Source organism: Anopheles coustani, chromosome 3 (assembly GCF_943734705.1).
Source record: "Anopheles coustani chromosome 3, idAnoCousDA_361_x.2, whole genome shotgun sequence".
Taxonomy (NCBI): Eukaryota; Metazoa; Arthropoda; class Insecta; order Diptera; family Culicidae; genus Anopheles; species Anopheles coustani.
Window position 1 is genome coordinate 68,954,792 of NC_071288.1, and position 23,204 is coordinate 68,977,995.

Below are 23,204 nucleotides of genomic sequence, written 5' to 3' on the forward strand. Positions count from 1 at the left end.
CGGCACCCCTTCCGTCGGACACGGCGACTTGTGCTGGTGTGTGTGGGTAATAGTTTGCACCTCCTTCCCGACGTTACTCCGCATTGGTCAGCCTTCCGGGCGTGGGGTTGGATTGAAAGTCATCGGTATGAAGGTGAAAAAGCCCGTACTGGAAAAACTATTCCCCAACGACGCGCAGCCCATGGCATGGTATGTCGAACGCAGACCAAATTGGATTTTCTACCAATTTTCCTACGAACAGAGGTAGAAAAGTTACCTAAAACGGTTGAAGTATTGTGTAAACTATGTGAGTTTAAGATGCTCCTAAAAAAATCGACTTTTTTATTGGAACACTTGCATAAGAGTTGTGTTGAATTTGTGTCATTTTATGATAACACATCATATGCATTTTCTTCCTTGTTCATATGAAAGATATGGTAAATCATATCGGAGTTTAGACATGAGCTATGGAAAGACAATCTTTTTACGTTTCGTTGAAGGCAAAATAGATGGATCACTCAAATCGATAAAACGGCTGCGTCCTTATCTTACGCCCCGACTCCCACTTCCGCCAATTGGGTAAATGTGTGCAATATCATAAATTTGGATGGTCAATTGATTTGAGCTGTGACCAGCATTTACCACTTGACATGTTACTCACCATAACGACCTGTGGATGATGGCGGAGTAGAGGAAAGGAAAGGAAAAAATAACCTGAATAGAGCCATTAGTTTCCCGGCGGCTCCTCCCGTGCGTCAAGTGCAAGAAGTCGTACAACGCCCGGATGCTCGCCAACGTATGCCTCGGTGTGCCGGGCATTAGTGCAGCACTGCTAGTGGCGCCTTGAAACGTGAACATCCGTTAGTATCTCATTAGTATGGTTTGGCGAAGAAGAAAAGCGACACCACACAACCGCTCACAAAAGGTTTTTAGGGGTGTGTGTGGGTGCTTCAACGACACACACATCGGGAAACTGATAACAAACGAGGGAAAACCGATCCAACTGGTGAAGAAGCAATAGGAGGAACTATGATGGAAAGTGAGCTAACATACACAAAGACCAGCGGAGAAACCTTAGCATGATGGATCGTTGCAAATTGACTCAAGCACAAACAAATAGTAAAAACAACATTCGATGGGGACAGCTGCGGGAACCTTCGGCCCAAGGTGACACGTGGGTGACTTGATTGTGTCATGGTGGCAAAAGGTGACGAAAGGTGTTGCCGCACAAGGGATTTTGATTGTAAACTGTCCGGCTACAGTGACGCACGAATAAAAATTAGCAACTTGTAATGCACGGATGATCGATAGTTCAAACAAATGTTCAATCTTGATAATATTTATCAGAACATTGTAGAAAGGCCAGACGTTGTGTTCACGTTCAAAGATTGTTTTTGGTAAACTTAATTAAAATATAATTTATGTGGACTACACTAGTGTATATTTAAAGTTCAAAAATATTTCGTTAAATGCAAATTCTTGCAGCTTTATGTTACTTTTCAGGAAAACCGTGTACTGCGGTGTTCCAAAAATTAATTGCCAACAATTCTAACAACTTTCCAAGTGAAGGATAGTCGTTCCCTGCGCCTTATTTATCGCCTTTGGCCTCTCTTTCTTTCGGACTTATCATCAGCCGTTGCAATCTAATTTCGATCTCCCTTGTCGCGTTTGTCAACAAATTGTCTCACGATCGCGTAGTAAAACAAAATTTGTTTACATGTACTGTGCATTGATCTTCAAACGTCGATTTTCTTGTTATTTTGAGGGTTGTGTAATTTTGTTTATAAATGTTAGTAACTACTACTATTTTTAGTAAATTTTATGGGATTAGTTCGTTAAATAACCAAATAAGTTTCTAAGAACCAACCATCGTTATGAACATTCTTTTACTCTAATTCAATTTTGCGGTTTTATTTAAATTTTCGAATTTTTTGTTCAATCCAGAACGATTGTAATCAATTTCACTTGTTAATCAATAGGCCAATTTCTAAAATGTGGTTTTGTAATCCCTGTATGCGATATCAACTACCAAAAAACTGTCGTGGTCGAGTCGAATACCGGCGTAGTTTGGCGGAGCGGATGTTTGTCTTTCCTATAACACTTCTGTAAGGTTCTTAAGAAATTGCGAACATCATGTAGACTGCGTGAGCTTGTACTTGGTCTGTATACATAGATAACGCATAACCATGAGATAACAATATGACAATATAACAAGACAACAAGGGAAGATAAATTCTGCCAGCTCGTACTTACGATAATGGTATTTGCAGTCAAGAAACGAGAACGTGTGTCGAATTTTTGTGGCCTTATGGGAATAATGACCGAAGAGGTAGTGAACGGATACTTTAAATAAATTTAAAAAAAAATTATTTGGAATTCGGTAAAAGAGTAAATGAGGCCCCGTCAGTAAAAGAAAATGTAAATGTTAGTAAAAGAGTAAATGAGGCGTCTCTGCTGCGCACTGAAAACGGTAGCGTACTGTATCACTCTAATACCTGGTCCGGGCTTGGCGTTGGATGGCACGGACAAATAGGCTTTCCTCCACTGTCAGTACCAATACTCACACTCGCTACAGAGTTGCCCCAAAAAAAAAACGTTGTAGTGGTTGCCGCACGTGCGTACATTGGAGCCCTCGGGTATGATCAGCTTGCACCGGAGTTTCGCCTTCCTGTCAGCTTGCAGGCCTCACCCAAGAGTCGGTTGTTTGCGTTCGTTCGCTTCGGTTGCTTCGGTTGCCGGTGGCCGAAATGGCACACATTTTCCACACGATAATGGTACGCGAATCGTAGTCGCTGCGATCGAGCGCCATCGAAACGCAATCGCATCTCCATTGTTGCGCAGCTCGGGAGCCTCGGGTACGCGGCGTAAGGCTCTAGCCGTAGGCTCCTCCGCCATAGTAGTGACGTTTGCACGTGTGGCCCCACCGGAGGTACGGAGTTTTAAGGCGGTGAGGAACGTGGAAAAACTTTCGCGCGAGAAGACCTTCATGGCCTTCGGAGTGCAACGGACCGGAGTGAGGCCGGAGTGACCGGTAAGACGGTGTAGAGGCGAGCGTTGCGGGTGGCAGGCGATTTCAGCGGGCACCGGAATGCGCCGTGGCAGAAAGTTTGGGCCAGTTCGTGGTCGGTTGCTGGTGGTGGCCAGTGAGCTTGTTGCTATCCTCGAAGCGTGGTGCGTCTTCATCGTGTTGTTTCTTCGATCGTTTGTCGGAAATCGATCGAGATCCCATTAGCTTCATGATCTTCCCGATCAGTGATAGAGGGATTGCAAGCTCAAGGTGTATTTGGGACGATCCGCCTCTTGGATTTTGGAGTTCTTGGACTGCTAAAAGTTGTGTTTAGATTCCTTTTGTAGCTAACCTACTCAATCCCCTCTATTATCAGGATCTAATACGATCCAATTAGAGGTTGATCCTTCACCCTGTAAACTGTAAAAATTAAACCTGAGAAACTGAGCGTCTCTCTAGTTGATCCCGTGTTTGCTCTGGAAGATCCCACTCTGCATTGATAATGACAGTAGCCCGTCGACGGAGGCAGAAGCGCCCCGGCCGTGTGTTAGTGTACGCTAAGTGATAAAAAACGGTTCGCTTTCCCCGCGCTCGATAGCAGCTCCCTCCTTTGCTGGACCTCCCCGGTTGCGTCTGTTCCCATTTCCTTTATCTTTACAACGGACCACTCGCGAGGCAGCTCGCTCGCTCGGTCGGTCGGTTCGGGTTTGACACAGTTTGCTGCACACCTCAAACAACACCGTAGGCTCCCGCCCTAGCGGTCACAACCACGTCTCTGTGTATGCTGTAATGCACGGTGGCGCACGGTGTGTTGTAGTTCCGCGCCGTTTTGTAGTGTCTTGTCGGGGCTCGGGTTCAGTCTGTACAAATAATGTCATATACAGCGTGCGCTAGATGACACATAGGCCATCGAACAGCCCAACAGGCGTGAGATGGTGGTGGCCGGAACGGTACGAGGATCAGTGCACATACTGCTTGCCATAAGAGACGATTGTGGTGCTGCGCTTGTCCTGTTGGCTCCGATATCGCGAGCCTTCCTTCGATTGTGGCGTTTGGAGTGGAGTTGTTTTCCACCCAACAACCGATTGTGTAGGTTAGTGTAACATCTGCGACACGGGCATACAAACACTAGTACCAACGATTGGAAGCGCACGCTGAAAATTCTTGTCGTGGGAACGATAGATAATAATAATGTGAAATTTATCACCAGCCACAATGCAGAGGGAGTGTGTGGTAATGTGAGGATCATTGCTCCACGGTGCGTTCGTTCGGTTTGTTCGTTCAGTTCAGTTCAGCCGGTCGCGAATTTCCAAAAGGTCGCCATTAGTATTTGTATGTGACGTGTGATCCGAGTGTTTTGCATGGGAAGGAAAGAATAAAAGGTTGTGTACTGTTTGAAATTCACCTTGGACGACATTTTGTGGTGACGCTGTTGTAAAACTTCATCGTGGTGGTGGTGCCGGGAACCGGAACTAGCGGCACCAAGTTAGTCCTCTAGCGCACGCTGCTGTGGTCCGTGCAGGATTATGGACGCTGGTGTCAGTAGTAGCCGCTTCACGAAGATGTGGACCACCGCCGTCCTGAACGCCATCACCAGCCGGGCCACGTCCGCCTCGAAGAACCTCTCGGTGCGCTACTCGTCCATTCCGAGCAATGACGGGGCCGGCTCGTCGGCGTCCGCCAGCAACCTCAGCAAGATAATGGGCGGTTCCGGCATCATTCTGCCGCTGGATGTCGAGGAAACGGTGACGTGCTTTTGCAGGTTAGTAGCGTCCAGTTCGGTCCAGTGGGAACCGGTGAGAAAGCTGCTCACATTGATTACGATGTACTTGTTCCAAATAGGATTTGAGGCATTTGTTCAGTGTGATCTTTATCCTTTTGCAGAATTATTATGATTCATATGCGTATCCTTGTACTCTATCAGTATCTCACCAATGCAGCCATATATATGGTATTATTGGTACAGTAGAAAAGATAGTCACTGACGTGAATCATGGAAGTTAAGATAGCGTCTCTGCAATATGTACAGAATCTAGCTGATCTTGCTTCGGAACTCATAGCTCATCTTTTATTGTCATAGAGGCTCGAACTTTTCCCAAATGATTCCCTAAATGTCTGCTTATTACCTTCCTTGCCATTGCAGTCATAGTCTTATTCTTTCGAAGTATTAAACAGAACAAGTAGAGTGAGAAAAGATATTTTTCATGAGGTATCATGGCCTTCGAGGAAATAAGCAAGATAAGCAATATTCTATGTCTGTGCCTCTGATTGTTTATACATTTCATATAGGTTAGATACGTTTTCCTGTATTATCAGGAGGTATCAGCTAAAAGCTGTTTTTACCAAAAAATCGTAAGATATCCTTTGTAGCTGCTTTTCCTTACGAACCTTTTTTTGTAAAAGTCGTTTTAGTCGAACCTATGTGCGAGAAAAGGCAAAATGGCTTCTTTATCTATCTAATGTGTAACCAACCACGTTAACCAATACATTAACCCCTATCAGAAGGGTTTAAACAAGCTGTTTTACCTTGTGGGTTTAATTTTTCATTGTAAAAAGTGTTAAATTTAAGCGTTATCTCAAACACGAGACATAATAACAGTTTTTATTAATTTTTGCACAAAATCTAATTAGTTTCCCGGCACTCAATGATTAACCGCGAGCGGTTTTTTGTGTTAGTGTTGCTTACCGTAAAAAAGTGGCTACCCCAACATGTTTGATGATAGGGAAAACGGTGCCTCCTTGCATTTGGAGATACCCGATGGGACGCGAAATCGGAAGGCGTGCGTGATTATAGTAAATATAGGTTGGCTTTTATTATGTTTTTCCTCTGGCAATATTTTTCACTGAAGCCACACATCCGGACCAAAACACCCCAGTCACCCGCCCGGCAGTGGCAGTGGAAAAAAGACATTCCGGGAGACTGGAGGAAACACCTCCCTCCCACTTTGGCGTGCGGTTTTCCCGTGAGGGTTTTATTAGCGCCGGAAAACACAAACAAAACGAAAAACTCATCGACTACGAACGTGCTATTTTGCGCATTTTGTTGCCTATGGGCCTGTGAGTGAGTGTGTGTACCAAGCAGGGTGGTGTAAATTGGGCAGGGTGGGACAAAGAAACTGCATGTTAGTTGCTCTCGTCTCCCCCCTCCTAACGTGTCCACGTGTCATTATCATCATCCCCCGGTGAGTCATTTTTCGCGGTTGACCACTTCCGGGAAGGTTTGGACGGTAATGAAATTTGATTTGGCGAGGGTGTTTCCTTTTGTGCGTTGCGAAATGAGGATCGTGTTGGAAACAGTTGGTTTAAATTACTCCTGATTGAAAAGTGTGAGTTTGTGTAATCTTTATTAAATGTTATACAATGCTAAGAAGGCATTTGTTTTCATCAATACTTGGATAAAATTTTAATTGACTTTGTAATTTGTTCTTTTCGTTTGAGCAATTTTTCTCTTTATTTAATACATTTATCATTTGTGTTTTTATTGTTTGCGATTTGAAGCACTAAAACGAACCGTTCGCGTGTTATTGTTCGTTTGCTAATTGATTTAGGTGCTAGCCGTTGCGTTTTTCAAGGACAACATGTACTGGTTCTACTTTCTTCGACCTGGATATCATGTTTCACGTGACGAATAGTCATGTGGTATACAATATGTGGATTTCAATAGTTCTCTTCTGCTTGTTTTTGTACTATTTATTGGCAAGAAAAGCACTTAAATACTTGTTATTTTGTATTTACAAAATAAAGTAAATGTTATAAACTAAAAAAACTACGTTAATTTATCTTAAATTTTAAACTTTATTTTCCATTTTTCAAACCATAAGTACATCAAATCACAAAGAAAATGGTGAATTGGCTACCTAAATAGCTACCATACAAGTGCCACTGCCTGACCGCTTTGTCTTGCAGGAAGACACTCAAAAGTCGACCTGGTCCACCCGGTCCCTATCGTGACCCAGGATTCTACTATTTGGTGGAAGGCTTCCTTTTGCCCATTCCGTTCGTTATCGTTTGTGTCATCAACATTTCCAGCTTCATTCGCCATGGTGGAGGCAAGCCTTTTTCGCGCAACGGCCGACATTGAAATGATCGTAGAAATATTAACTAAAAAGGGCCAGCTTTATCTTTTTTACGCGCTGTGTTAAATGGTTTGAATTATGGTGGGACATTTTCAGCAAACCTTCGTTACAATGTCCTCAAGAATAAAAACGCAACGAGTACTGCCCTCAAAATGGTCAATCACATTCGGTTGACTTGTTTTCACCGATGCAGAACGGGTTTCACGACGAAGTAAATCTGGTACGCGCGTAGCTTGACGATGATAACAGAATTTCAAGTGGGAAATTGTTTTCTCCCAAAAAGAGAAGTAAAAATCGTGAGGTGAGCCAATCAACACGAGGGAGTACCGTTCAACTGTTGTTTCGGAAAGGTGAAAAAAAATATATGGCGAAATGATTTTGACAAATCAGAAGAAAACAAAATTGCAGCATTCATTCATCGGTTACGCAAAAGGAAGAAAATTCGTTCCTTACCGGGTGGAACAAGCAATAGGTGTAATGCTAATAATAATGAGAGTAGGGTACGTTGGTGAAATGGTGCGAAGAGCGTCCAGCTACGGCTGCAATCAGATGAAGACGTGCATCGTAGCACACGTCCTCGTTGTTTTTCGGTCATCCCACGTAACCTCCCGAGCATGCTAAAGCCGTTGCGCGGGCAATGTTATAAATGATTTATAACAAATGTTTCGTATGCTCTAGTTCTTTTACTCGCCATGCCACCACTACTGTGTCTCGTTTGGTTTATTTTGCTAAGCATTTTTTTTTGTTCATGTATAAAACTATCGAGATCGAGAAGAGTATTTTTTGAAAGGTTATTAAAATCATTTTATGTTTGAATTTAATATTAAATTACCGTTTCCTGGTTTGGAAATAATATAAATGTAAAAACAAAACAACCTTATTTAAAATGGATTTATTTTATGGGAATTTATCATATGCACATTTTAAAAACGATAGTATTGCAGAAAATTTCAAGGGAGCAATGTCTTATCCTTTTTACAAATTCCCGGTGTATGTGTATGTATATGAGGTCATTGTCTTGGCTGGCGTCAGTTCGTTCCACAATAGACCAAACAAACGCCAGAAATCTTCCGCCTAACGTGCTATCGCAGAAAAGTGTAGGAGGGTACGGTTTTACTTTTTCTTTCATACTCTTCTACTACCAGGTTCAAGTTTGTTTTAAAAATATTTGCATTAGCGTGCCAAATATGCCGACAAAGCTGGTGAACCAAATGGATTAATAGAAAAAAAGGAAGCAAATACCAACAACATAGATCGAAGAACAATATGGCCAGCAGCTGTTCAGTAGCAGGCGAGAGGGCGTTAGTTTTGCCGGAAAATAAATCAGAATAAAAATACATCAAGTTTCCAATTAGAAAATTTGGTGGTGACTTATTTGTTGTTTAGAAAACGATTTGTTTTCGCAAAGTTCGACAAAAAGTCCTTCTCCAGTCATGTAGGAATTTTTAATTTTAGAATTGGTTCATAATCTCACATTGTTTTATATTAAATGCAAAAAGGGTTAATAGGGTAACTGTACCAATAGTGGTGCACTTAGTACTGTAAATACCAAATAGGTGTAATTTATGAGTGTTAAGAACACAATATTCTACATATTTGAATCAATTATGATCGAAACATGACTTTTCTTCAGAAAAACATTTATTTTTACCGTAAACCATACAAAATACACGAAAACAAACCGTATTTTTCTTCCTAGTCGGTTGCTCCTATTATGGTGGTATGGTTCCTATAGTTGTGGTACCGTGTTCCTATAGTGACTTTAGTACGAAAAACTTGAATATGTTTTGAATATAACTTATTTTTGAAGCATATTTCAAACAGAACGGTAAAATACTCCTTGACCAATGCTTTGTCATTGAAAAGACTGTATTGTTTTACCGAAATATGTCCAATTTTAATTATTAAAAAATGCTCTGAATATTACAGCTAAGACTATAGTCTATGCTTTATAGCGTATCCTTCGCCCGCTTTCTTTTTCTTTCCTCTGCTTCTTCTGCTGAGCCTTATCTTCAGTTCCGCTTTGTTTATTTTGTAGAAACAGAATAAAATCACTAAATTTACCGAATTATAATAGCCAAAACCAGAATAAAACTAAAATATACTTATGAAAAAATCTATGGCTACTATTGGAACAACTTGGGGTTTTGTGCCTATAGTGGCACTATAGTAAAAACTATAAAAATATAATAAAATTATGCTAAAATGCACTAAGTTCGTATGAATCAATTATATTGGATTATGTAAGTAGCGAAATCATATGGTTTTAATGATTTTGTAGTGATTTATAGCCTTAAGGAAATCATGATATTCGTTATAGATTCTTAAGGAATGTAGCATGTTGGGGCAACCTGTTTAGAAAATATGAATTTTGGAGCTTCTACATTACGGAATGAGATTGTTCATCTTTTTAACACTCCGCAGAAGATCAAAGAACATTTCATAGAAGAACAAATAACTCCATTGTATATATATCGGCGTAGAGCTAGGATTTTATTCCACTACATCCACTATTGGTACTAGCTCCACTATGGGTGCACTTACCCTATATTTTTATCTTTGAATTAAAAAATTGCAACGTTTTGTTGTGTTTGGTCGGTTTGATTATACCTTCAAAAGTCTAAATTGTAATATAATTTATTGTTATCGGATCGAGTCAGTCGAAAAAGTCTGTTTTTGAAATGCGACATATGATTGCGTCAATTTTGCGTGTTTAGCTATTTGCGTTAGCTAGGACGGCGGCCATTGCTTTGATATTAACCAGATGTTATCCGAAGACTTTAAATTACATCAGAATCATCCGGCGTTCTTGCGTTCCCAACGATTGCCAGTAAGTAAACGAGTATTATTGGCAAATGGAAGTGGAACTGATTGTGTAACTCTTAACGTTTGGAATCATGTGATGTGCTCCTTCTGCTTTGGAAAACACTTTCTGTTTATTCTGATTATTTACAACACGCAAAACATTCGAGCTGAGCTGTTCCACGGTTTTGAACTTCACTCCTTTCCGTGGGCCATTTGCATTACGATAAATTAATTTGCCATCACTCACCATCCTAACGAGGGGCAATTTTCCCCCATTACCGTTAAATCGCGACAATTTTGTGTAATGATAGCGGATAAATCCGCGGGTAAAAGCAGATGGGTTAAAATGGCCCCCGTTGGTGTTGGTTCAAATTGCCGGAATGTTTTTGCCCGTCACAAAAAATAAGATGTCAGAGGATGATTTTGTTTTTTTAAAGTAAATGTCACAATCGTTTGGCCGAGTGTGTGTGTCATTCAGTTCAAGAGTTGAAGAAATAATATTTTTTATATTTTTGAACTCTCCGAGTTCCGGGGAGAGGCATTAGAATTGCTGAAATAAACTGTTATATCATTAGCTCGGTTTTACAAGCAACTTTATCGTTATTTTATCATTTACAATAGTCATCAAGTTTTTAAATAATTGGCATTTGCTTGTAATTTCGTTTTCTTAATCGTCTCCCTGCATATTAGTGTTTTGTTCTGAGGAAATTTCTAATCGAATAAAAATTGGAAGAAAATTCCGCATCCAAACAGAGACAGCTAGCAGAGTCGTCCGGTCTTACGACAGCCCCATATCGCTTTTCCTTTAGCTCTCTGGTGCGCGAGCGACCGTCGAGTTGGAATGTTTGACGTCGCAATTTTCCATGTCCACATCGCGGTCGAAACTGAACACCGCCCGTTCTCGGTCGCAAAGTGCGGACGCTTTTGGCGAGTGGGGCACAAAAATGCATTTCTATGGCCCTTTTCGCTCTGCGATAAACCATCCACGGTGTGTATGTGTGGCTAAAATTAGACTGGCCTTCCGTTCCGATCCTTGCTTTGCCACGGCGTGCGCCACCGAAAGGAAGCGAACGTCGGATCGTCGGGTGAAAATAATCGATATGGCGACACTAAAAATAAGACGCAATCACGCAGTTTTTCCATGCCCCCATCCTTGCGTCTTTCTCTGCTTTGTTTTATGGATTTACTTTTTTAGCTCCTTTTTGTGTTTTTGCATTCCATCGTATTTAGGATTTTTTTTGTGTCGATCTCGTAAAATTCTTCCCGGTGATTTTTGCTTTATAATTCAAAACCAAGGGAATCACATAATTTTTGATTTAAAATGTTTTTTCCTCCTTTGCTTAAACTAGAAAATAATGGATTTTTATAATCAGTACTTGAATATCCTATCAATAAGCTTTGTTTCCTGAAAAAATCAAATGATTAATTCACATTATTCATTCGAAAAACGGTTGACAATAACATAGAATGTTTTAAACATAAAAATAAGGCAGATTAAAGTTCTTTTCGTACACGTTTTAATGGTCAAACCTTTTTGTTCTCTCTCATATTCCAATTGGTGTATTTTGGACTAGCGTTCTCTGTGCGAAATCTTTTTTCCAAACTTCTCATATTTTGTTATATCATTTGTTTTACTAGGTTATTATTTTTTGAGCCAATATTCACAACGGATAAAATCATCCCAGATAAGATAGAATGTGACAATTGGGTTAATATGGATTATAACATCATCAAAATTGAAACAAGGGATCATGGGTGGGTATTACTCAGATAATTTAGAATGCTATAATTGACGAATAAGATATGATAACGCATAATACCTAACTATAAGATACATATCCTACCGGGACATCTCAACAATTTCACACACGGCTAAACAAAGAGCTATTCCATTAGAGGGGCATAGCAGTAATAAACTATATGTCATACAACCTTTTGAGTTTGTGCGTTGGCAACTAATGCCCAGCTTGTCAATAGACACACCAACTCATAATTACAAAAATCATTTGCACGAAATGGGTTCACACGTGGTCTAGCATGAACCATTTCGTTTCAGTATCCTCCATAAAAGCATTTGGTCAATTTTTCATCCATAGAGAGAGACTCATCCATCCTCTGGTCATCGTCATGGACTTTAGGAAGGGGGAGGTCCACAAAAAGTATCATCTGGCTAGAGAGTGCTCGATCGGGTACCGGCTGGACGTAAATCACCAGTCCAAACAAAGCCTAGGTCCGACCGACCGGCCGGGGTACCGGTACTCGTTAAAAAGTCATAAAAATAAATATCACATCCCCCAGCCCCCCCCCCCCCCCCCCCCCCCCCCCCCCCCCCCCTTCCCCCCCCCCCCCCTTTCCCCCCGGCGTCGTCAACGACTGCCCAAGCTCCAAGCTGCTGCATCGTGTTGTACGCATTATCTAGCACTTGGAACTCTCTTCCTGGGTTGGACCCCTTGCATAAATAGAGTATGGGCCGTTTGGTCACGATTGCAAACACCTCCACCTGCAACGGTTACCCAAAGGATGTGAGTTTCGACACTGTGTGCCGTTTACTGCCGCAAAACCTCGGTAATCATCGGACGGCGTCAGCCTCGGGATGGATGAAAAGCCACGGAAATGACGAAGTTTGATGGGTTTATGTGACGAGAAAATTAATTTAATTCAACTCTTGCATCGACAGCAAGGGTGTGGGATGTGTGTGGAAAAGTATTTAATAAAAAGGAACGTCTACAGAGAATATGGGTCATAAAAGCTAAAACCTACCTAGGACACAAGGGAGCAAGTATTTATTTTCGAAAATTAAACCAAACCATCATCCGCGAGTAGTAGGTTAGAACGATTAATCTTGAACTCCTAACGCCAGAGTTTGTTGGAGCTCACTAATCTTTTTGCTGAAGGTTAACATGGCGTCCACACCTTCTTTTACCACACCTACAAACTGGTGAACAGGTCACCTTGTGGCGTGTGGTGTTTTTTTTCTTACCAGTTCAAAACAAGCTACATTCTTCGCGAAAAACTATGGTACATTTAAGTAACAGATAAATTTACATGTAGTTATCTGTTGCTCCCATTTGGAGTTCAAGGGCCAATTTTGGGATGCTGTTTTACTGGAGTTGTTGTTTGCCCTTCAGTTTTATGAATATGTCTGGTTGAATTTATCGTCGATGATCCTCATTATCCACTTGTTTATATGCAAGAGGTATGGTCTATTGTTTAACTACATACTAACGTTCTCCAAGCAGAGAAGTGTTGCAAAACTTTTATCTCTTATTTTCATGTTTCTCAGTATGTTGATTTACTCGAAAGCAAATTTGATACTACTAAATCACCAAGGGTACTCGTTACCGTTTTGGAAGGTAGAATTTTCTGGCCAAACATTACATCATTTTCACTTTTCCCACGGCGTCATACCATCGCTTTTGGCGGCCGCAGAATGGAAGAGGATGGATGACGGTATGTTTAGGTTGCCCGACATGCGGCGATGATGCCATTGATTGCATAATGTGTTTATTGAATTTCAAGACGTGGAACCGCGTTAATGGTGGGTGGTTTTTTTTCACTTTATCGCCGGACTAGGATACATAGTACCAGGCAAAAGGTGCAGTAGAAAAGTTGGACAGGACTAAATCAACGAAATTTGCACGACATGTGTCGCTGCTAATTAAAACAAAAGTAAACATCATAACCGTGGTCGAAATGGTTATTTTTATTGCACTTGATACTGATTAACTCGTTGCACTTTTTCTTGTTTAACCATTTCTTATAGCTTGTTTGAGATAAACATAGCTCAAACCCTCTATAATTTATCAAAACTCTATCAACATGTTTCATATATATTTTAGCTTTATTTTACTCATTTGAACTTGTTATTTTTTTAAATAATACTGAAAGTAATTCAAATTTCCATCAAAGCATCACTCTGGGTTTTTTTATCGAACGTTCAGGACTGTTGAAGAGCCGATTGTTTTGCTAGGGAAATTAGATTCGTCCTAATCAAAACACTGACCAATTAGCTGCCCGAGGAAAACACGAAGCTGCAAAAACTTTGCCGCTACTTCGAAGGGAAAACATCCCCGTCCGAGCGAGAGCGGGATGGGAAATGCGTACCCGCGCACTCCCACATCGGCTGTCATTACGGTAACCTTGAAAAATCGATCGCGCGTGCTCTCCGCTGGCGCCTCCGGGACTATGCTGTAAAAAAAGGAACGGATGTGGCACAGTGTCGTGGAAGATATTTGCATAAAATAAAAGTCGCCTCGAGAGAGATTCGATGGAGTAGATGGAGAAGACAACTTTCAACATCATGATAATTAACGCTAATGAAAATACCGTATTATGTCTTATAAATGGTTTAATATTAAAGCCCTTATTTGATTCAACATATGGTTTTTGGCTATGTTATATCGTTTCGTTTCAGTATAATAAGTAATGGTACTTTTGTAAAACTTTTACATATGTTACCGCTTCACTTCCATCTTGTTTTCTCATTCTTCTACTGTTTCCGGAAGATGAAAGATACATCAATTGACCCAGATTCGGAGCGGAACGAGAAAAAGAAAATTGCATAAAAACCACATAACCAGGGAAACCCAAGCGCGCGGTACCGCTGAAAAAATGTGGCCAACATTGAATTTTCCAATGCACCATCTCATCTTTCTCACTCCACCCGCCACAGTGAGTTCGAAATGAGAAGAAAACAAGCGCGTCAAACGGCGGACAGTAGGCGGCAGTCGTTGCCGGGCGAAGCGTTTTGCTGCAAGCACACCGAACTGTTAATGCTGTGTGCTTATGTTTGTGCGCTTGTTGCCTTACTTTTATGCTTACTTTGCATAACACACCAGCATCGCCGAAACTCACGCCACCTTCCGACGGAAGAGCGCATGCCCAAGCGGTGGAGCGGTTTTTCTCCGTTCCACCGAACCTTCTTCCGGCCGACTTGACGTTATTGGAGAGGTAGTGCGCACGTACTGTTGTGAAGCATCTCTTGCGAAATAGTTGTCATCCAATCCGAGGGTCCGCCGGGATATCTCGACAACGCTCATCGCTCACCCGCGCCCTCCCCGAGGTGGTTCACTTTCACTCACTTGGGGTGATTTTTCCCTGGCATACTGCGATAGTTTTCTCTGCGCTGACAGTTGCTGCTCACTTGGTCGGGGTTTTTCACAGCTCACTCTGTCTGTCACCGCAAGCCCTTCTCGGAGGAAAACGTTTGTGTGTGTGTTCGTTAGGAAAACCAAAACGTTAGGTGAAGACGTACCGCAGTGGAGCGTCTTCACTTGAAGTCGGCGCAGGACCTTGGCAGGAGAAAATCAGCTGTTGTTTGTTTTTGCAGCCCGCCGTCTCCAGTGCGCCAGAGGAGGAAAGGAAATGTTGTGCCTTTTGCTCAATTTACGAACCTGCGTGTTCGCGGTTTGCCCCTAGCAGATATTATTGCTGTTTCGTTCACTCCTGAAGGTTGTTGTAAAGACAATCGTTTGTGGTATTTCTAGTTACTATTGTCGCATTTTCCCTTTTTAAACTATTTTTCCTCATAGCTTATGTTTCTTCTTACAATTTTTTTAATAAATTTGCAAAAACACCACACTAATATCATTATTTCTCTCTTTTATTTTACTTTTAGGTAAGTGATGGCTTAAATCTTTACGCTGGGAAACTGATGGACAGATTCGGATGAAATGCGATACTACAAACGCATGATGGCATAAGGTATTCAGTAAACGCGGTCACAAACGAAAAGATACTGGCGTCATCTGTACGTTTATATCATCATCTACCCTCTCGTCTTGTACCCAGCGTCAGAGATATCGCTCCGCTGAAGGTTCTAAGCAACATCTTCCACTGCTTTTGACACATTCTGGATACGGATATACCTCTGCAAATAGACTTTCGGGCCCGTTCCGGTAGGTCACTGACCACTACCCAACGCCACCGTCATCGTCGCAGGTCACTTTCGTGGCGGTAGACAAACAAACGTTTTGGAAAGCCAAATACGGTGGAAGGAGTAGTACCCGGTTCCCCCAATCGGCTTGCCCCTTGGGGCGCAAATGGTAATGGACGAAAGTGATCGAAGGCGGCAGAAGCGCGTTTGAATCATCATGCCGGCAAACGTGAAAGGTTCTTCTAGGAGAGGCCCTTGAGGGAGGAGTGGGAAGGAACACCAGCCGACAACGAGATGCCGTTAAAGTGTCAACGTCTTCTTTCTCGACTGTAGACTCAGTACGGTGTTCTGCGTCGTATCCCTGGTGGGGTCTCTAGTGGATGACCTAAGCGTCGCTCATTGCTCCCTGTGTGTTTGTACGCTTTGTCGTAAATCATGGTTCTCGAGCAAGGCAAGGCAAGGCGAACACATATGCAAGCCCGGAGCGGAAGCAAAGTGGGCCGATTTCGATAACATTTTGGCGTGCCGAGCCTCAGGGGACCGGCTGTCGAACTCGGAGCATCGAAATTCAATCTGCGTCGCACCCGTGTGTATCCCGGGTGTCCACGGGCGCGTGTGTGATCGTTAAATTGCTGGAGGCCGTAAACACGTGTGCACAGGCCTCCCGTCATTGAGGTTCAGTGTTTACCGCACCTCCGGAGAGGTTTTGGACACTTACTTCGAACATTGCTCTCTGCCCATCGGGTCCCTGTTGTGGGGTTGTTGTCCAGCTAATCATTTCGTTAGTTTCGTACGATGCACCTTCCATATCTAGGGATGAATGTTATGGAAAAAAAGATGAAGACTCGGTTTGTCATTGTTTCCACGAGTCAAAGACCGATAAGCACCTAACCGATAGGGCGTTTATGGAGCATTGCATTTTTATCAGCAACATTTGTCTCTGCATGATTTTCATAGGACGAATTAGAATTACTTATTTGATAACCATTGCTGCGACTGAACCACTCTGTGAGAAAATATTTCGTTTCGTATAGTGTGCCTTGCTTGTACAGCAAGCTAATCATACAAGCGCTTGTACTTCCTACCAAGTCAACGTGTGTTGTGGCTGTTTCTTCGGGCGTTTAGCAACTAATTAGCTGGTAGAGTTTTTGTGCGTTAGCTTTTTCGTTGCCTTTTCTTTCACCAAAGCGCAACTACTCCGACAGGATACAAAGGACGACCGTCGCGATAAAACCGGAGGAGGTGGAACGAAAGAAGAGAGAAGTCCTGACGATTAGATCCTACGACGGGACGGTGAAGAGTAACGCCGGGTCCTAGGCAGCTCGGCAGCTATAAGATGAATGGTCCAACATATTATTCTGACGCTGGTGCTGGCCCCCGATGCTGTCGGTGCTGATGCTGCAGGCTTAGCTGTGAGCCGGGCGAAATGCGCTCTGACAGGCCGGTAACAATTTCGTGTCGTCGGAGATCAAAGGGAAGAGACCCGTGCCGGCGTCGACGGGGAAGGTTACAAATTTGCCGGGCCCGGCTTTGCGAACGAGCTAATGGGCCAGCGTGAAAGTTTCTGGGAGAATTTGAGGGGTTTACATAGTTTCATTATGAATGCATTTCATAGTTGTGGTATTTTTCCTAAACCTACTACATACAAAACCTCTTGCAACTCCAAAAGTTTCCGAGGTGCAAAAGATGCTGACTTGTTTTTGTCTAATCGCTAGCTATAATTCATAGTATTGCTGATATTTTCATAGTTATGATAAACATGTCTAAAGTTTTTCAGGTGTTATTTCTAAATATGCAAAGAGTCGATGTCTCAGTTAGCCTCTAAAAATGATTTCTATATATTTTGATCAAGTTCGCGAAATGGGAATGACACGGGTCCCATAATGTTTAAACGAGGGAAGGGAAACGACGCGCGCAAACGATGAACATGGGGAGACAAGACATAAACTTTATTTTTGGCACTTTCCTCGTGAGAAATCCTTCCCACCCGTCGTCTTGCGCCGGGTGCAGCACCATTTCTCGGCTAATGAAGTTGTTAGCCCCGACCACACGACTTAATTCTCCGAGAAGAAGAAAACAGAAAATTTATTTTTATGGTTTGGTTTTTGCAACTGTTTTAAATTAAAATAGTATGAAAGTTAACTAAATTCTTAATGAAATTTTGTAGGAAATTAGTATCATCCCTTTTTGAGGGAGTTTAAAAATTAATTGATAAGCTTTAAATCTTTGATCTTTTTCTTTACAAAATTAACCCTTTTCCAAGTGTATTACTTCTGGACATCTCGTTTCGTTACGTATCAAGTGCCACGATTGATTGGGATCATTTCAATTAACCTACCTTACCTAACTCAATTGCCCAATCCCTCTATCGTGGCTACAAGCACAGACACACACTGTATGTCCATCCTTCTACCCTTACGAACTTGAAGGTGGCTCCTCCATTAACAGTCGATTTCATTAGTCACACCGTTGGGTTTAGCTTTCGAGAGAAAATCAATTCACCGGAGATCCTGCGGGGTCCGCACCAGTCTTTTGGGTTCTGGTTCTGGTAGTGTGAAGCCTTAGATATCCCTCCGTTGATGGAGGTCCACGGTAAGGTCCTGTCGAAAACATTAAAGAACGGCTTGTGCCGCAGATAGTGACGATGGAACGTAGACCGATCGGACCGGGCCGACTCAAGGGAATCAAATTCCGGAAAACAGAACCTTCAACTCAGGAGAATGTGCTCTTGGGAAGGCAGGTCTGCCACCTATAGCGTGGAGGATTTAATCAACTCTCAACGTGTGTGATATTAGTGGTGTTTTTTGTTCAAATTTGAAGTAGTAGTGTTGTTACTTTTGTTGGACAAATCTTGAATTATTTTGTTCTCAATTTTATAATGGAATCTTAAAATTGGTTTTAGTTCAGTACATTCGTTTTGCAAATAAAACAACGTATGTCTTCTTCAAACCCAATCCTAAAAAACTTAAAAGTTCTGGTTTAGGCCCTCGAGACAATGATAACAAGGCTTAAAATAAAATACACTTGATCTGGGTGAATCCTTTTCGATTGGAATTGATATCTTTTCTTTTTTTATTTGTTTCACCTTCGGTAAATCAGTTAACCCCAGTTTATTCTAGCCTCTTGGATCGAGAGATCCAAAAAGAGCTTTTTAACGGAGGTTTCCATAGTTAAGGGTAAATCCCGTCCTCATCTTATCAGAGCCCAACAGAGCTGATGTGAAAATACAAAATAGAGTTCAGCCTTAGAAAAGATTTAAAAAATCTTTTACTAAATTGAGTGTAGAATGAAACGGTGTAGGTTACAATCCAATCCGTCGGGTCATCTGAGTTATGGTCACAAAGGTTACCGTATCTTATCCAGAAGTTCTTCTCCGAAAAGGAAAAAAAAACAAAACGATTCGATCAATGGAAAAGGTAGCGCTGAAGCAATGGACGGCAGGAGGACACCCACCGGGAAAAAGGAAGAACAAAAAAAGGCTCCGAGGATTCGGCCCTTGGATGTGAGCGAAAAATGTACCTTTGCAAGATATTCATTGAGCTTTGACTGGCGTTCGTTTTCCGTCCGTTTCATTCTTGAACAAACCATAGACAACTTTTCACACATGCACACAGGCGTCCAAATGGTTCCGTTTCCTACAACATCGGTTGGGTTTTCATCGGGTCATTTTGTTGTAAAATATTCTATTTTTGTGTGTGTGTGTGTTTTTTTTGCACTGTTTTAGCAATTTTTAACATTACAGTGTTATTACTGTGGACTTGGTTGTATTTGTTCTTGTACTTCCTCGTAGGAACCTTCTTTTCCTTACAGGTGAGAAGCTGAAGATTGGGTTGGAACGGACAGATAAATATCACGCGGAGTTGTTATAAAAGTCATCCACAATGTAAAGGTGCACATTTTTGTGTGTATTATTTTAACTTTCAGTTCTGAGAACGGCATATCAAACCCAGCTGCAGTAAAATGGACGAACAAAACGAATAATATTCAGATGCATAGTCAATTTGCGTCAAGTTTTAATTTTTCTTTTTCATTTCCATCTGAGAATGTTTAATTTTAACTCTATACCATTCCGGTTGTCTGAATGTGTGTTTACAATGTGAGTTTTGGCTTTTGGAGCGGTACAATGTATTCGCTGCGAGGAATGGGGAAGGCAACACAAAACGTGTGTATATTTTGGCTACAACTGCTGGTTGATTGTATATTCTGCCCGGTCCATTAGCCAGGAGGACAGCTTGTCATGTTTAAAACCGAAAAACTGGGCAAAAGGATAAAAATATGGCAATATGTTTGTTTTTTCTGTACAAAAATTCGTCCTCATCCTCATTCATCAAAATGTGTTTTTTTTTAAATTAACTTTTTTGGCTACCAAAATTGAATGGTGTCAACATTTTCATCATGGAATACCAAAAACTCAAATTTGCTGCATGATGAAAATGAAACGGTCGACAGGGGGTGCCAATGAACATCTATTGCACACTTGTTATGCGATCGTGCAAATATCGGGTGATGTTTGTGGACCTCTTTTGACGTACTCTTCGGAATAGTTGGATCAAAACTGTGAACACGAATAATTAGCATCCTGTTAAATACATGACGGTATACTTGCGTTATTTGCTACCGCTTGTTTGAGGATAGGTGTGTGAACACTAAAATTTGTGTAGTCAAAATTTACCTTGCAGTGCTGCAATTTGAAATTTGAAAAATATGTTATTAGAGTAAATTCTTTAAAACAAGTCTGAAGCTCCGAAGAGAATTCCAATGGTCGAAAAACGATAAATTAAATATCGGTTTTCATTCGTCCGTAAGTTTGAACTTTACCAGATGCATAATATCAATATTTCAACTATTTAAAAAAAAATAAATTATGACGTTCAACATATCTCCAATTTCCCACTGTTATTCGAACGATGAGCTGAGAAGAACGGAGAGTGAAAAGTGAATGTCTCGATGAGCAAGTGGTTGCCACGATGAGAAAGAGAGTCGCGGTTCCTTGGAAATATGTCCTTTTTCGAATTCTCTTGCTCTTACAATGGTGAGCAGAACTACCCCATGGTGGAACGAGCCTCCTTTTCATAGCGTTTGTTTATGACATTGAGAAGCAGCTGATGCTGGATGATGTTTCAGTTTTTCTTTGAAAAAATGCTGTCACTGTTCGGTTTGATTGGATGAAGCATTTGTTCCTTTTAATACAAGATTCCTAGGGGATATTTCCTTGCCTTGCTAGACTTCCACATCATAACAAGAATACTGATCGTGATCTTTCGTAGCACCGAAATGATCTCCACATCCCATGGGACGTGGCCCTCGTGAGACTGAGAGCGAGTGAGGTGAGAGAAACTGGATTGGCGAGTGAGCAAACAACCTTGGCCACGACGACGACGGCGCCGGGGTCCGTGAGCCGTGGCAGTTTAGTTGACGTTGAGCCGTTGCATGGATTGGTTGCGAGCGTGTACGCGCGTGGCAGTATTTCCGTATTTTGCCAGCTGGGGTACCGATCGCGACCGATAGCGGCAGTATTGTAATGTGCAGCATTAAAAATACGTTTGCAAATTGGTGTCAAATTCAATCCTTCGTAAGGTATTTGGTTTTAGTTTTTCCCCCGTTCGAAACCGGTGTGCGGCAGTGTGTTTACTGACAAAAAAATATTAATGTAAAAGTGGGCCATACCGAGGCGAAAGTGTACGTATTTACCCGTGTGACAAGTGGTGTTTATCTGTTGATTCTTCCAATGTTACAACTTTTTGGCCACTTTACAACTTTTTGGTATGTGTAAGCAATTTGCCGAAAGCTCGTTTCCCTATTGACCAAACGTGAGGTTTAACAGTGCTGCATTGCGTGGTTTCTCAGTCGTGTTTACGGATGTCATTTTTCTGATAAAACAGAGTTTTGTGATTTTAAAAAACAAAATTTAGTGAACGACATATAAAAATTGTAGCACAAAAAAAAGTTACTCAAATCGTGTTGGTGGAAAGGTTTCGTTTAAAGAAAAAAAAGCAGTGTACGAAAAGAAACCATCCATCAATGTGCACACCTGTCGCATTATTCTCATCTCATCTTCTACCGAAAAGTCTAGCGTTGATCGTTAGCATCCTATCCGGTCAACCATTATGCTGATGCTGTTGCTGCCGATGCTGCTGCTGCTGGTGCTATGGACGTTCGTTATACTACGACACACACACAGAACGGCGAAACCACACGGCAGTGTTGTTTGAAAGCAACGATCTCGCCACCTCTGCAACCAGTTTCAGCATCCGTCTGTATGGGTGTTAGTGGTGTAACTACCGGTGTAAAGAATAAAAGAGTAATAAAAAACAACCCCGTAGAACATTGAAACCAGAGGGAAATAACGATGGGTTTTACAGTTCCCGGTTGACCGTAGCGGTAGAACACGTCAGAGAAAGTTCGTTGATCGCAGAAGCAGCAGCAGCCGGGATTCATTCTTCCGCGTTTGCAACGTGAACGTGTGCGCCGCTTGCGATCACGCAATGAAATATGATTCATTTGATTAGAACCGCTTGAAACAAGGGATGAAAAATTAACAGATCGCTAATGCTAGTTAAGAGCGCCCTATTGTTGCTTGCTCCTCTTACTGTTACGGATGACGATGGTGTGAAAATTATCGTACTCGTTATATTTCACCGTCAAGTGAATTGCGACCGGACCGTGTGATCGGTCGGCTGATCGTTTACCAAATGGAGGCATGGGTTTCGATCTCTACCACTTTGGGCTTGAGGCGATCGATGCGTTTACGTTCGCGAAGGTTCCTATGCACCTCGATCGATGGCCTCATCCCTCCGATCGCACGGTGTCCTTTCACGACCGCAAAACGCCACCTTGGCCCTCGTCGGTGAACGACCGAGTTAGCATTTAGTGGGTGAAAAATAATCATCATGGAGAAATCAAGCAAGAATAATTAATGCAACACGCGGAACCAGCAGTAAGTGAACGGAAAGGTTCAAAAGGAACGAAGGCTGTGTTTGGCTCCGTAGTAACTGGACCCTGGAGTGGGTTTATTTTTATACCACTTTACTCTGTGTGCGTGGATTGTTTTTTTTGCAACTTAGTGAGAGGAGGCCCACGGGCAAGCAAACAAGCCTGCCGGCCACCGTGGCGAACGGACAAACGTTCGAACCAACCGAGCCGGAACCATCGATCGTGGAATAATATTTCCTCCATTTATAAATTGTTCGCGAGTCGCGTTCGGCATCTGGTATCGCTTAACTGGAGGCGGATTCAGTTGCCGAAAGGATAAAATGAGTTTGTGACCGCTGGACGCGAAGGAGTGGACAAGAGTAACGAACGTTCTTGGTAACAACATTTTATTTGCTCAGCAATCGTTAGTTGCGGCAGTGTGATTTGTTTGTAAAAGTAACATGTTTAATACGTCCATGTTTTTTTTTATTAATGGCTTTTTGTAAAAGAATATCCTAGTTGTTTAAACTCCTTTGCTTAGGTTTCTTTA

The 23,204-nt window shown here is 42.0% G+C and overlaps 1 protein-coding gene across 7 annotated transcripts in view; it reads left to right on the forward strand.

Moving 5' to 3' along the window:
* LOC131272743 (MOB kinase activator-like 2) overlaps nucleotides 1–23,204 on the forward strand; it is a 164,969-nt gene that overhangs the window by 69,275 nt on the left and 72,490 nt on the right. For 2 of the 7 annotated variants that reach the window (XM_058274588.1, XM_058274590.1), the window contains exon 1: nucleotides 21,178–21,319. The exons of 3 other annotated variants lie outside the window; for them this stretch is intronic. The gene's annotated coding sequence lies outside the window, so the exon portion shown is untranslated. Of the gene's footprint in view, nucleotides 1–21,177; nucleotides 21,320–23,204 lie in introns of those variants that run through there. 2 more of the 7 variants (XM_058274589.1, XM_058274591.1) reach the window with 1 other exon arrangement.